Source organism: Chlorocebus sabaeus, chromosome 14 (assembly GCF_047675955.1).
Source record: "Chlorocebus sabaeus isolate Y175 chromosome 14, mChlSab1.0.hap1, whole genome shotgun sequence".
NCBI lineage: Eukaryota > Metazoa > Chordata > Mammalia > Primates > Cercopithecidae > Chlorocebus > Chlorocebus sabaeus.
Window position 1 is genome coordinate 53,909,565 of NC_132917.1, and position 12,720 is coordinate 53,922,284.

A 12,720-nucleotide genomic window follows, 5' to 3' on the forward strand; every position below is an offset into this window, starting at 1 on the left:
AGAAGCTGGCCTTTTCTTTTTAATGATGCTTCTTTTTTTTTTTTTTTTTGAGACGGAGTCTCACTCTGTTGCCCAGGCTGGAGTGCAGTGGTGTGATCTTGGCTCACTGCAACCTCCTGAGTTCGAGGGATTCTCCTGCCTCAGCCTCCTGAGTAGCTAGGATTACAGGTGCCCACCATCGTGCCTGGCTAATTTTTGTGTTTTTAGTAGAGACGGGGTTTACCCATGTTGGTTAGGCTATTCTCGAACTCCTGACCTCAGGTGATTCGCCAGCCTCAGTCTCCTAAAGTGCTGGGATTACAGGCCTGAACCAATGCGTCTGGCCTTAGTGATGCTTCTTAATCAGAATACAGCTCCTGCTGATTAACTGATAAAACTGTAATTGTGTTGTAATAGTTTTCCCTCTGCAAGAGGAAGTATCAGTACAATACTTTCTTTAAATGCTATTAAAAAATAATGCTCCTAAACAAGATTTTAAAATGCCCTACCAGAGACTATAAACAGTGGGTCAAATGTTTGCTTAAAAAAAAAAAAGCCAAAAATTACATAGCTCAGTAATTACTGTCACATTGGAAGGCTATCAAATTAGTGCAATTATCCTGTCATTACCTAAAAAAACGATGGGCAAACTACGGACTGTGGGTCAAATATCCACAAACTGCTCCTGTAAATAAAATTATTGGAACACATCTAAACTCACTAATTTAAGTGTTGTCTACAGCTGCTTTCTTGCGACAGCAGTGTTGGTTAGTTGTGAGAGAATCCATATGACCCACAAAGCCTAAAATATCTATCATCTGAATATATACAGAAAAAGTTTACCAATCCCTGGCCTAAAATAGTTTTGGAGCTCTTATTTTGTTTCTTGTTGAATTTTAGAAACATGGGAAGTTTTCTGAATAGCATCAATGTTGCAAATTTTAATTTGTTAAGATTGACTTGATTTTTCAGAAATGCCAACAGTCATTTGTGTTAAAGAATGGTAAATGTTAAAATAAATTTTCGGTGCCGCAAGGAAATAGCACTCGAACATCAATTTAATTTTCTCAGCAAGGCAATTTTTACTTCTATAGAAGTGTGCAACTCATGATGGAGCAATGGCGAGAGCACACCTGAGCAAGGGAGGGGAAGGGGTTTTATTCCTGACACAGGTAGCCCCTACTGCTATGTCATTCCCCTGTTGGCTAGGGTTGGACCACACAGTCTAAGCTAATTCCAATTGACTGTTTTAAAGAGAGTAGGGGTACGAGCTGGAGTGGTAGGGTGAGTTGTTTGGCCTGAAGGATGGTTACAGAACAGGTGACTCAGGATGATTCAGGTCAGAGCAGGTGACCACAGGTGTCTCAGGACGGAGCAGGTGACCAGGGGAATAGATGTGAACTACTGATGAGAAATGGTGGGAAAGGTTGTTTGCTGAAACTAGGGGCAAGCGGAACAAGGAAGTTAACCTTTAAAATGGAGAATGAAGAACAGGGGAGCTGAACATACTGATACATTGGTTCTTTGGAGAGAATCTCAGAACTCACTGTACTTAACAATTTACAGTCTAAAATCTTTGAAGAGGAATTTATTATATCCTACCATAAATAAGTTGGGTGATCACTTGTTCTGATTCTGTTTCATCCAAAATAAAATGTGGATGCATTTAAAATAACTATATGAATTTTATTATGAGGTTCTTAAAAGGCTTGGAAGCACAAAAGTGGGGTTCCCAGAAATGTCTAAGCAACAGTAGCATTGTTGACATAAGCATATTTATTGCCTCCTCTGCTTTCTTTAAAAATTGATGCTGAATACGAATGTCCACATAATCCAAAACAACTGGACAAATAAATTGAGCATTATTTGGAGTCATGGAGTACAAAAGAAGTTATATGAGGGAGCTTTTTATTTTACAACTGGGTTGTACTGGCGTTAAACATATAATCCTATATTTAGTTGAACCATCTGGGCAACTCTTAATAAACAGTGAGAACAGACTGTTCTGTGAAGACAGGCACATTTTAAGTGCTCAGGCAACATAAATACTTTGGCCAGCCTTGAGCCAGTGAGCCAAGTGAAAAATACAAAAATGACCCCTAGAGAAATTCGTATCATCTTACCAGTGGTATTACTAAGCTTGCTGTCCCCCACAGCTTCCTATTCTGAAAATTTTCAAATCTATAGAAAAGTTGCAAGAATGACAACTCATATATTTGTCATCTTGATTCACCAATTTTGAATGTCTTGCCACATTTACTTCTTTCCCTCTCTCCTTCCCTCCCTCCCTTCTTTCCTTCCTTCTCTCCTTCCTTTTTTCTTTTGTTAAGTTCTTTGAGAAGTTGTAGATGCCATGACATCTTACCCCTGACAGGGTTCGGGACTTGCTACCCCAAGATATGGTGACCTGTCGTATTTAATATTTTGGGCTTTTATTTTGTTCTGTTTTGTTTTGAGGCAGGGTCTCACTCTGTCACCCATGCTAGAGTACAGTGTGGCATGATAACAGCTCACTGCAGCTTTGAACTTCTGGGCTTAAGTGGTCCTCCTGCCTCAGCCTTCTGAGTAGTTGGGAGTATAGGCAGGTGCCACCATGCTCGGCTCAATTTTTTTTTTTTTAGGGTAGATGTGGGGTCTCCCTTTGTTGCACAGGGTGGTTTTGAACTTCTGAGCTCAAGCAATCCTCCCACCTCAGCTTCCCAAAGTGTTGGGATTACCCTGGCATGAGCCGCTGTGCCAGGCCCATATTTAATATTTTAAGCTGAAGGAATTTGAGAAGTGGTAGATGCAGAAAGGACTCTCTGACCATTCACTGAAACAGGTCATAGGACTCTCAGGCAAGAAGTGCCCTCTCCATTCCCCTTGTCTCTGAAGATGCAGAGATGCCCCCCAAGAGGAATCTGAATGGACAGGCCTTGCTGTTTCCCCCAGTTTATTTTCCTTAGCTCATACCCCTTTTGTCCTACCATATTTTTCACAACTTTCCAACCTCCATCAAACCTAGTGTTTAAACACACAGGTTTAAATGTTTCTTCAGCTCTGGTTTTCCTTATTAAGGCTCCCATATCATATAAAACTTACATTAAATAAATTTGCATTCTTTTCTCTTGTTAATCTGTCTTTTGTTTTTGAGACCTAACCTGACCAAAAAGGGTAGAAGAAAAAATGTTTTTTCTTTCCTTACCCAGCATGCATAGCCTCAGAACCTTTCAAAGAGTTGTGGTTAATTCCCAGGTGATTATGCTTTTTTGTTGTTGATCATTTCATTTTACATTTTGTGTGTGTGTGTGTGTGTGTGTGTTGTGACCATATATTTTATTATTCTTGGGTAACTACCCAGAAGTGGAATTACTAGCTCTTATGGAAAGTATGTGTTTAACTTTATAAGAAATGTCACACTAATTTTTTTTAAGAGAGGGGTCTCCCTTTGTTGTCCAGCCTGGTCTTGAACTCCTAGGCTCAAGTAGTCCTTTTGCCTTAGCCTCCTGAGTATCTGAGATGACAGCCAACCTGATTTTTAGAGCAACTGTATCATTTTGTTTTCCTGTAGTCAATGTTTGAGAATTTCAGGTGCTTTCTATCCACATGAACCCTTGAATTTTCTAGTCTTTTGCATTTTAACCATTTTAGTGTATTGCTAACAGTATTGCGTTGTGACTGGATTAGCATTTGTCTGTGACTAAAGGTGTTGAGTGTCCTTTCATGGGCTTACTGCATTTATACACCATTTTTGGGTATTGTATGTATTTTTGCCAAATTTTTAAAAATAAACTTAAAGTTTTTTTCCTGGAAATATAGAATCCTCCTAGATTAAACCAGGAAGAAACAGAAGCTCTGAACAGACCAATAACAAGCAGCAAGATTGAAATGGTAATAAAAAATTGCCAACAAAAAATGTCCAGGACCAGATGGATTCACAGCTGAAATCTACCAGACATTCTAAGAAGAAGTGGTACCAATTCTGTTGACACTGTTTCAAAAGATAAAGAGGGAATCCTTCCTAAATCATTCTATGAAGCCAGTATCACACTAAAACCCAAACCAGGAAAGGATATAACAAAAAAAGAAAACACAGACCAATATCCCTGATGAACATAGATGCAAAAATCCTCAACAAAATACTAGCTAACTGAATCTAACAGCATATCAAAAAGATAATCCAGGCTGGGTGCTGTGGCTCATGCCTGTCATCCCAGCACTTTGAGAGGCTAAGGTGGGTGGATTACCTGAAGTCAGGAGTCTGAGACCAGCCTGGCTAACATGGCAAAATCCCATCTGTACTAAAAATACAAAAAAAATTAGCTGGGTGTTGCCTGTAGTCCCACCTACTCGGGAGACTGAGGCAGGAGAATCACTTGAACCTGGGAGGCAGAGGTTTCAGTGAACCGAGATCCTATCACTGTACTCCAGCCTGGGCAACAGATCAAGACTCTGTCACACACAGAAAAAAAGATAACCCACCATGATCAAGTGGGTTTCATACCAGGGATACAGGGATGGTTTAATGTATGCAAATCAATAAATGTGATACACCACATAAACAGAATTAAAAATAACCATGTGATCATCTTAATGGACACAGAAAAAGCATTTGACAAAAATCCAGCATCCTTTTATGATTAAAACCCTCACAAAATTGGCATAGAAGGGACATATCTTAAGGTAATAAAAGCCATCTATGACAAATCCACAGCCAACATTGTACTGAATGGGGAAAAGTTGAGAGCATTCCCCCTGAAAACTGGAACAAAACAAGGATGCCCTCTTTCACCACTTCTATTCAACATAGTACCAGAAGTCCTAGCCAGCACACTCATACAAGATAAAGAAATCAAGGGCATCCAATTGGTAAAGAGGAAATCAAACTGTCGCTGTTTCCTGATGATACGATCGCATACCTAGAAAACTCTAAAGACTCATCCAAAAAGCCCCTAGAACTGATAAATGAATTCAGTAAATCTTCAGAACACAAAAATCAGTGTACACAAACCAGTAGTACTGCTATACAGCAACAGTGACCAAGCTGGGAATCAAATCAGTAACTCAACCCATTTTACAATAGCTGCAAAACAAAACAAAAAAACTTAGGAATATACCTAACAATGGAGATGAAAGACCTCTACAAGGAAAACTACAAAACACTGCTGAAAGAAATCACGGACGACATAAACAAATGGAAACACATCCCATACTCATGGATGGGTAGAATCAATATTGTGAAAATGACCATACTGCCAAAAGCAATCTACAAATTCAATGCCATTCCCATCATTCTTCCCAGAACTAGAAAAAAAATCTTAAAATTCATATGGAACCAAAAAGAAATGATATAGCCAAAGCAAGACTAAGCAAAAAGAAGAAATCTGGAGGCATCACATTACCTGACTTCAAACTATACTATAAGGCTATAGTCACCAAAACAGCATGGTATTGGCATAAAAATAGGCACATAAACCAACAGAGCAGAATAGAGAACCTAGAAAGTCAAATACTTACAGCCACTGATCTTCGACAAAGCAAATATAAAGTGGGGAAAGGACATCCTATTCAACAAATGGTGCTGGGATAATTAGCAAGCTACATGTAGAATAATGAAACTGGATTCTCATCTCTTACCTTATACAAAAGTCAACTCAAGATGTATCAAAGATTTAAATATACAACCTGAAACCTTATAAATTCTGAAAGATAACATCAGAAAAACCCTTCTAAACATTGGCTTAGTCTAAGACTTCATGACTGAGAACCCAAATGCAAATGCAACAAAAACAAAGATAAATAGATGGGACTTAATTAAACTAAAAAGTTTCTGCACAGCAAAAGAAATAATCAGCAGAGTAAACATACAATCCTGACTAGGCATGCTGGCTCACACCTGTAATCCCAGCACTTTGGAAGGCCGAGGCAGGTGGATCACCTGAGGTCAGGAATTTGAGATCGGCATGGCCAACGTGGTGAAATCCCATCTCCATTAAAAATACAAAAATTATCCAGGCATGATGGCAGGCGCCTGTAGTCCCAGCTACTTGGGACGGTGAGGCAGGAGAATCACTTGAACCCAGGAGGTGGAGATTGCAGTGAGCTAAGATCGCACCACTGCACTCCAGCCTGGGTGACAGAGCGAGACTCTGTCTCAACAAACAAAGAAACAAACAGACAATCCATAGGGTGAGAGAAGATCTTTGCAAACTATGCGTCTGACAAAGGACTAATGTCCAGAATCTACAAGGAACTCAAATTAGCAAGGAAAAAACAGTCCCATTAAAAAGTGGGCTAAGGACATGAATAGACAGTTCTCAAAAGAAGATATACAAATGGCCAACAAACATATAAAAAATGCGTGACATCACTAATTATTAGTGAAATGCAAATCAAAACCACAATACGATACCATCAACAACAACCATAATTAAAAAATCAAAAAATAATAGATGTTGGCGTGGATGTGGTGAAAAGAGAATACTTTTACACTGCTGGTGGGAATGTAAACTAGTACAACCACTATGGAAAACAGTGTGGAGATTCCTTAAAGAATGAAAAGTAGATCTACCATTTGATCCAGCAATCCCATTACTGGGTATCTACCCAGAGGAAAATAAGTCATCATTTGAAAAAGACGCTTGCATATGCTTGTTTATAGCAGCACAATTTGCAGTTGCAAAAATATGGAACCAGCCCAAATGCTCATCAATCAACGAGTGAATAAAAAAAGTTGTGTATCTATACCATAGAATACTACTCAGCCATAAAAGGAAACGAAACAGTGGCGTTTGCAGCAACCTCTGTGGTTCTTTCCTGCCCACGTTAATAAATTTGCACACCATTTCCCCTATTAATCTGGCTGGGCACAGTGGTTTACTTCTGTAATCCCAGGACTTTGAGAGCTGGTGGCTGGTGGATCACTTGAGCTCAGCAGTTTGAGACCACTTTGGGTAAGACAGTGAGACCTCATCTTTATAAAATATTAAAAAAAAATAGCCAGGTAGGGAGGTGCTTGCCTGTGGTCCCAGCTACTCAGGAGGCTGAGGTAGGAGCATGGCTTCAGCCTGGAAAGTTGAGGCTGCAGTAAGCCATGATTACACCACTGCACTCGAGCCTAGGTGCCAGAGGGAAACCCTGTCTCAGAAAAAGAAAAAAACCAAATCTGCCTTTTGTCAGTTGATTTTTCAGTGAACCTTCAGAGGGTGAGGAGAAAGTTTTCCCTTCACTCCTACAAAAACTACAGAGGTGAAGTACCATTTTCATCACACATATCAAGGGTACGTACTACCAGCATAACTTCTCACTGTTGATATTTACCTTGATGACCTACCTAACTGAGGTCATAGTTGCCAGGTTTCTTACATTTTACTACTTTTTTCTTTTCACAGTCCAGCGATCATATATATACACATATATACATATATATACACACACACATATACACACACACACATATATATACATGTATGTGTGTGTGTGTATATATATATACATATAAAATGCATGAATTCATAGGGAAGAGGTTCCAGCAGCTCAGGCTCCTTCCCATTGGTTCTCACACAGTGTCTTCTCCGGGTGGAGCTGGTTGGTGCTTCAGTTGAATTCAGGTACCTTTCTCTTTGGCTTCCTTCTTTTTCTGATCATTTTCCTTCACGTGTTTCCGAAAACTATCTCAGCTTGCGGAGGGCTTAATGTGCTTAATACCCACATTAATTCTCTTGGCAGGAATCTTGCCCTTAACTTACTTGTTTACAGCAATGCCAACAGCATGCTGGGAAACATTGTAGGCTCTTCCAGTTTAGCCATGGTGACACTTGTGGGGCATTCCTTTTTGAACAGTGCCCACTCCCTTGATGTCTACAATATCACCTTTCTTACAGATTTGTTCCTAGAACCACGCCAGGTCTGGCTGCATTTTCTCGGGCCCATCACCAATAATGAGAAGCAGACAAACTAGGAAAGAAGGGAATTTATTGCTATAACCAGACACAGGGAGAAGGCCGGAGATAATTCCACCAGACCAATTCAAAGTGTTACAATTTTCTTAGTGCTTATGTAGGTTGAGGTTATGAGCTTAAGAGCAGTCTAACATTTACCTAAGTCTATTGGTAACTAATTTTGTTGCAACTAGAAGATCAGAGGCAAAAAATGCTTGCTAAGTCCGATTAAACTGTGGGGGCCTCAGTACCTTCAAGGCCTGTCTACTGTGGTACCAGAGTGATTATTTCTGTCTTATCTCCTTTACAGCTTGGTCTGGCGAGCTGCCTTAGACTCTCCAATGAATCTATTCAAACAGCTGCCTCTGTTATCTTGACTCGTCTCAGATTTCGTTGACTCCTGGCACAAGGAAAGTATGACTGTCTCTATTATTTTGGTTTGCTCCAGGTTAGGGAGAAGCCCATGCAAGGCTCCTACTGACCATATGTTTCATTCCTAGCTTTGATGTCTGGGCACTGATTTCCCTACGTTTAACTGTTTGCTCAATGTTAAGGCAGTGCTATGGAAACCTGTCTAACTGGAGTGCTATGCAGGCCTGTGTGTGTGACTGTCATGCAGCCTCGTCTGTGTGATTGTCAGGGAGAATTGGCCTGCCACAGATTCGCATATACATGGCCGAAGGAACAACTCCACTTCTTCTAAAAGGCCTAGAGAACATCTACCAGGTGCCTCTCCTCTTTCCCTTTGTGTTCGTTATTTTGGCGAATTACTGGTTCCAGCCAAAAGGCCGTTTCATTACTTTCAAAATATGTGGGTTTTTTTCATTTTTATACATTTCCAAAATAATGTTTCTAAAAAATAATAACTGACCTTTAGTACTCCCAACCTCATTATTTTCCTTTCCCAAAATTTCCTTCAGTAGAAATATAAACAAGTTCACCCAAATTAGTCACTGAAGCTCTTCAACTTCCTTTTCCTTTTCGTTATGAATGTCAAGTCTGTGCCAATCATTGTGTGTGTGACAGTGACTACAACATACTCTATGCCCTCAAGAAACTCATCCTCTAGGAGGTGGCCGAAGCAGTAAGGGGTGCAAACACAGTGTGACATGTGCTATAACAGAGGAAGTTCAGTAGGTTATGTCTCATTGGTGTCAGGGAAGGCTTCTTGGAGGAAAGCACTTCTTTATTTTAATTTATTTTTTATTATTATACTTTAAGTTCTAGGGTACATGTGCACAACATGCAGGTTTGTTACATATGTATATATGTGCCATGTTGGTGTGCTGCACCCATTAACTCATCATTTACATTAGGTATATCTCCTAATGCCATCCCTCCCCACTCCCTCCACCCCACGTCAGGCCCCGGTGTGTGATGTTCCCCAACCTGTGTCCAAGTGTTCTCAGTGTTCAATTCCCACCTACGAGTGAGAACATGTGGTGTTTGGTTTTCTGTCCTTGCAATAGTTTGCCCAAAATGATGGTTTACAGCTTTATCCATGTCCCTACAAAGGACATGAATTCATTCTTTTTTATGGCTGCATAGTATTCTTTGGTGTATATGTGCCGCATTTTCTTTATCCAGTCTATCATTGATGGACATTTGGGTTGGTTCCAAGTCTTTGCTATTGTGAATAGTGCCACAATAAACATACGTGTGCATGTGTCTTTTTAGCAGCATAATTTATAATCCTTTGGGTATATACCCAGTAATGGGATGGCTGGGTCAAATGGTATTTCTAGTTCTAGATCCTTGAGGAATCGCCACACTGTCTTCCACAATGGTTGAACTAGTTTACAGTCCCCAACAGTGTAAAAGTGTTCCTATTTCTCCACATCCTCTCCAGCACCTGTTGTTTCCTTTTTAATGATCACCATTTTAACTGGTGTGAGACGGTATCTCATTGTGGTTTTGATTTGCATTTCTCTGATGGCCAGTGATGATAAGCATTTTTTCATGTGTCTGTTGGTTGCATAAATGTCTTCTTTTGAGAAGTCTCTGTTCATATTCTTTGCCCATTTTTTGATGGGATTGTTTGATTTTTTCTTGTAAATTTGTTTAAGTTCTTTGTAAATTCTGGATATTAGTCCTTTGTCAGATGGGTAGATTGTAAAAATGTTCTCCCATTCTGTAGGTTGCCTGTTCACTCTGATGGTAGTTTCTTTTGCTGTGCAGAGGCTCTTTAGTTGAATTAGCTGACATTTGTCTATTTTGGCTTTTGTTGCCATTGCTTTTGGTGTTTTAGTCATTAAGTCCTTGCCCATGCCTATGTTCTGAATGGTATTGCCTAGGTTTTCTTCTAGGGTTTTTATGGTTTTAAGTCTAACATTTAAGTCTTTAATCCATCTTGAATTAATTTTTGTATAAGGTGTAAGAAAGGGATCCAGTTTCAGCTTTCTACATATGACTAGCTAGTTTTCCCAGCACCATTTATTAAATAGGGAATGCTTTCCCCATTTCTTGTTTTTGTCAGGTTCGTCAAAGATGATATGGTTGTAGATGTGTGGTATTATTTCTGAGGGCTCTGTTGTGTTCCATCAGTCTATATATCTGTTTTGGTACCAGTACCATGCTGTTTTAGTTACCATAGCCTTGTAATATAGTTTGAAGTCAGGTAGCATGATGCCTCCAGCTTTGTTCTTTTTGCTTACGATTGTCTTGGCAATGTGGGCTCTTTTTTGCTCCATATGAACTTTAGTTTTTTCCAATTCTGTGAAGAAAGTCATTGGTATCTTGATGAGGATGGCATTGAATCTATAAATTACTCCCATTCACAATTGCTTCAAAAAGAATAAAATACCTAGGAATCCAACGTACAAGGGATGTAAAGGACCTCTTCAAGGAGAACTACAAACCACTGCTCAATAAAATAAAAGAGGACACAAATAAATGAAAGAACGTTCCCATGCCCATGGATAGGAAGAATCAATATCGTGAAACTGGCCATACTGCCCAAGGACAACACTTCTAAGCAGGCACCTGAATGAGAAGGAGTTAGCTAGATAAAGCTGGAAAAACAGAGCTCCAGGCAGAGAAAGTGGCTTCTACAAAGACTAGTAAGAAAAACCATTGTATATATGGTGTTGGGTATTTAGGCAGTTTATGAAGATTAGAGCCCAAGGCAAACTAATCAGAGCAGTCTGAGCTGCGTGAGGTCTGCAAAATTAATCAGGCTCACAGATATATGAGTGTGGGAGTATGGTTAGGCCCCTCACTCTTGCCTGTGGGCAATTTTTTTTTTTTTTTTTTGAAACAGGGTCTTGCTTTGTTGCCCAGGCTGGAGCACAGTGTTCTAATCAAGGCTCACTGCAGCCTTGACCTCCCAGGCACCAGCGATCTTCTGACCTCACCCTCCTGAGTACTTGGGACCTCGGTTGTGTGCCACCATCCCTGGCTAATTTTTTATTTTTTTGTTTTTTGTTTTGTTTTGTTTTGTTTTTGGTAGAGACAGGGTCCCACTGCGTTGCCCAGGCTGGTCTTGAACTCCTGGGCTCAAGTGAACTTCCTTTCTCAGTTCCCAGTGACTTAAGATTACAGGTGTGAGCCACAATGCCTGGCCTACCCACACATTTCTGTATGAATTTCCTTTCAGGAGAGTGGGGAAATGATGAAAATTGTGTGTTATATAAGGTTTTGCCTAATGGGTGAGAACCACTGGTGTAGACCATGCTGAAGACAATCGGGAGCCCCTGAAAACGTTCAAGCAGGGGAGTGACATGATCAGACCTGCATTTTGGGAAGATCGCTCTGGCTGTAATGTGGAGAACAGATTGTAAGGAGCCAGCCAAGGTAGCATGAAGACCAGCTGGATGGCTGTTGCCATATTCCAGGTGAGAAATGAGTATGGCCTGAAGTAAGGTGTTAGTAACAGAAATAAAGAAAGAACATAATGATATTTTCTCCCTAGATTCTCTAAAGAGTTAGCTTCACTTTTCCCAGAAATACATGCTGTCAAGACCAAATGAATGGTAATATTTCAGACATCCTGAAAGATAATGGGGAAATACAGTTATGTGTCGCATAATGACATTTTGATCAATGATAGACCAAATATAATAGTGGCTCCATAAGACTATAATAGTAGTGTTACAGCTTTTTTAGAATTTGTCAAGCAGGCTTTTTGGTTTTTGCCAGAAAGCCCAGAATAAAAGAAAAGACTCTGAGCACTTTGTGAGGCCAAGGTGGGTGGATCACTTGTGGTCAGGAGTTTGAGACCAGCCTGGCCAACATGGTGAAACCCCGTCTCTACTAAAAATACAAAAATTAGCCAGGCGTGGTAGTGGGCACCTGTAATCCCAGCTACTCGGGCGGCTGAGGCAGGAGACTTGCTCGAACTCAGGAGGTGGAGGTTGCGGTGAGCTGGGATCATGCCACTGCACTGCAGCCTGGGCAACAGAGTGAGACTCCATCCCCCACCCCACCCCCAAAAAGACTATAATACTGTATTTTTATTCTACCTTTTCTGTGTTTAGATATGTCTAGATACATGAATACTTACCATTGTGTTACAGTTGCCTACAGTATTCAGTACAGTAATATGCTGTACAGGTTTGTAACCTAGGAGCGATAGGCTATCCCTCCTGTCATCTGGATGTGTAGTGGGCTATACCGCCTAGATTTGTGTAAGTGCAGTCTAAGATGTTTACACTACGATGAAATTGCTTAACAATGCATTTCTGAAAACACATTCTCAATATTAAGCGACACATGACAGTATGTTTACAACAGGGATGTTTCCCGTATTTCTCAAATCGTATCAACAGTGTAATGGTTAAAAGACTAGACTCATCTGGGCGCAGTGGCTCACGCCTGTAATCCC

The 12,720-nt window shown here is 40.3% G+C and overlaps 1 non-coding gene across 1 annotated transcript; it reads left to right on the forward strand.

Moving 5' to 3' along the window:
• The first annotated feature begins 11,982 nt into the window (after window positions 1-11,982).
• Window positions 11,983-12,044, forward strand: LOC119627411 (U7 small nuclear RNA). Its single transcript, XR_005243605.1, has one exon. It is a non-coding gene; the product is annotated as a U7 small nuclear RNA (small nuclear RNA).
• Window positions 12,045-12,720: the final 676 nt, after the last annotated feature.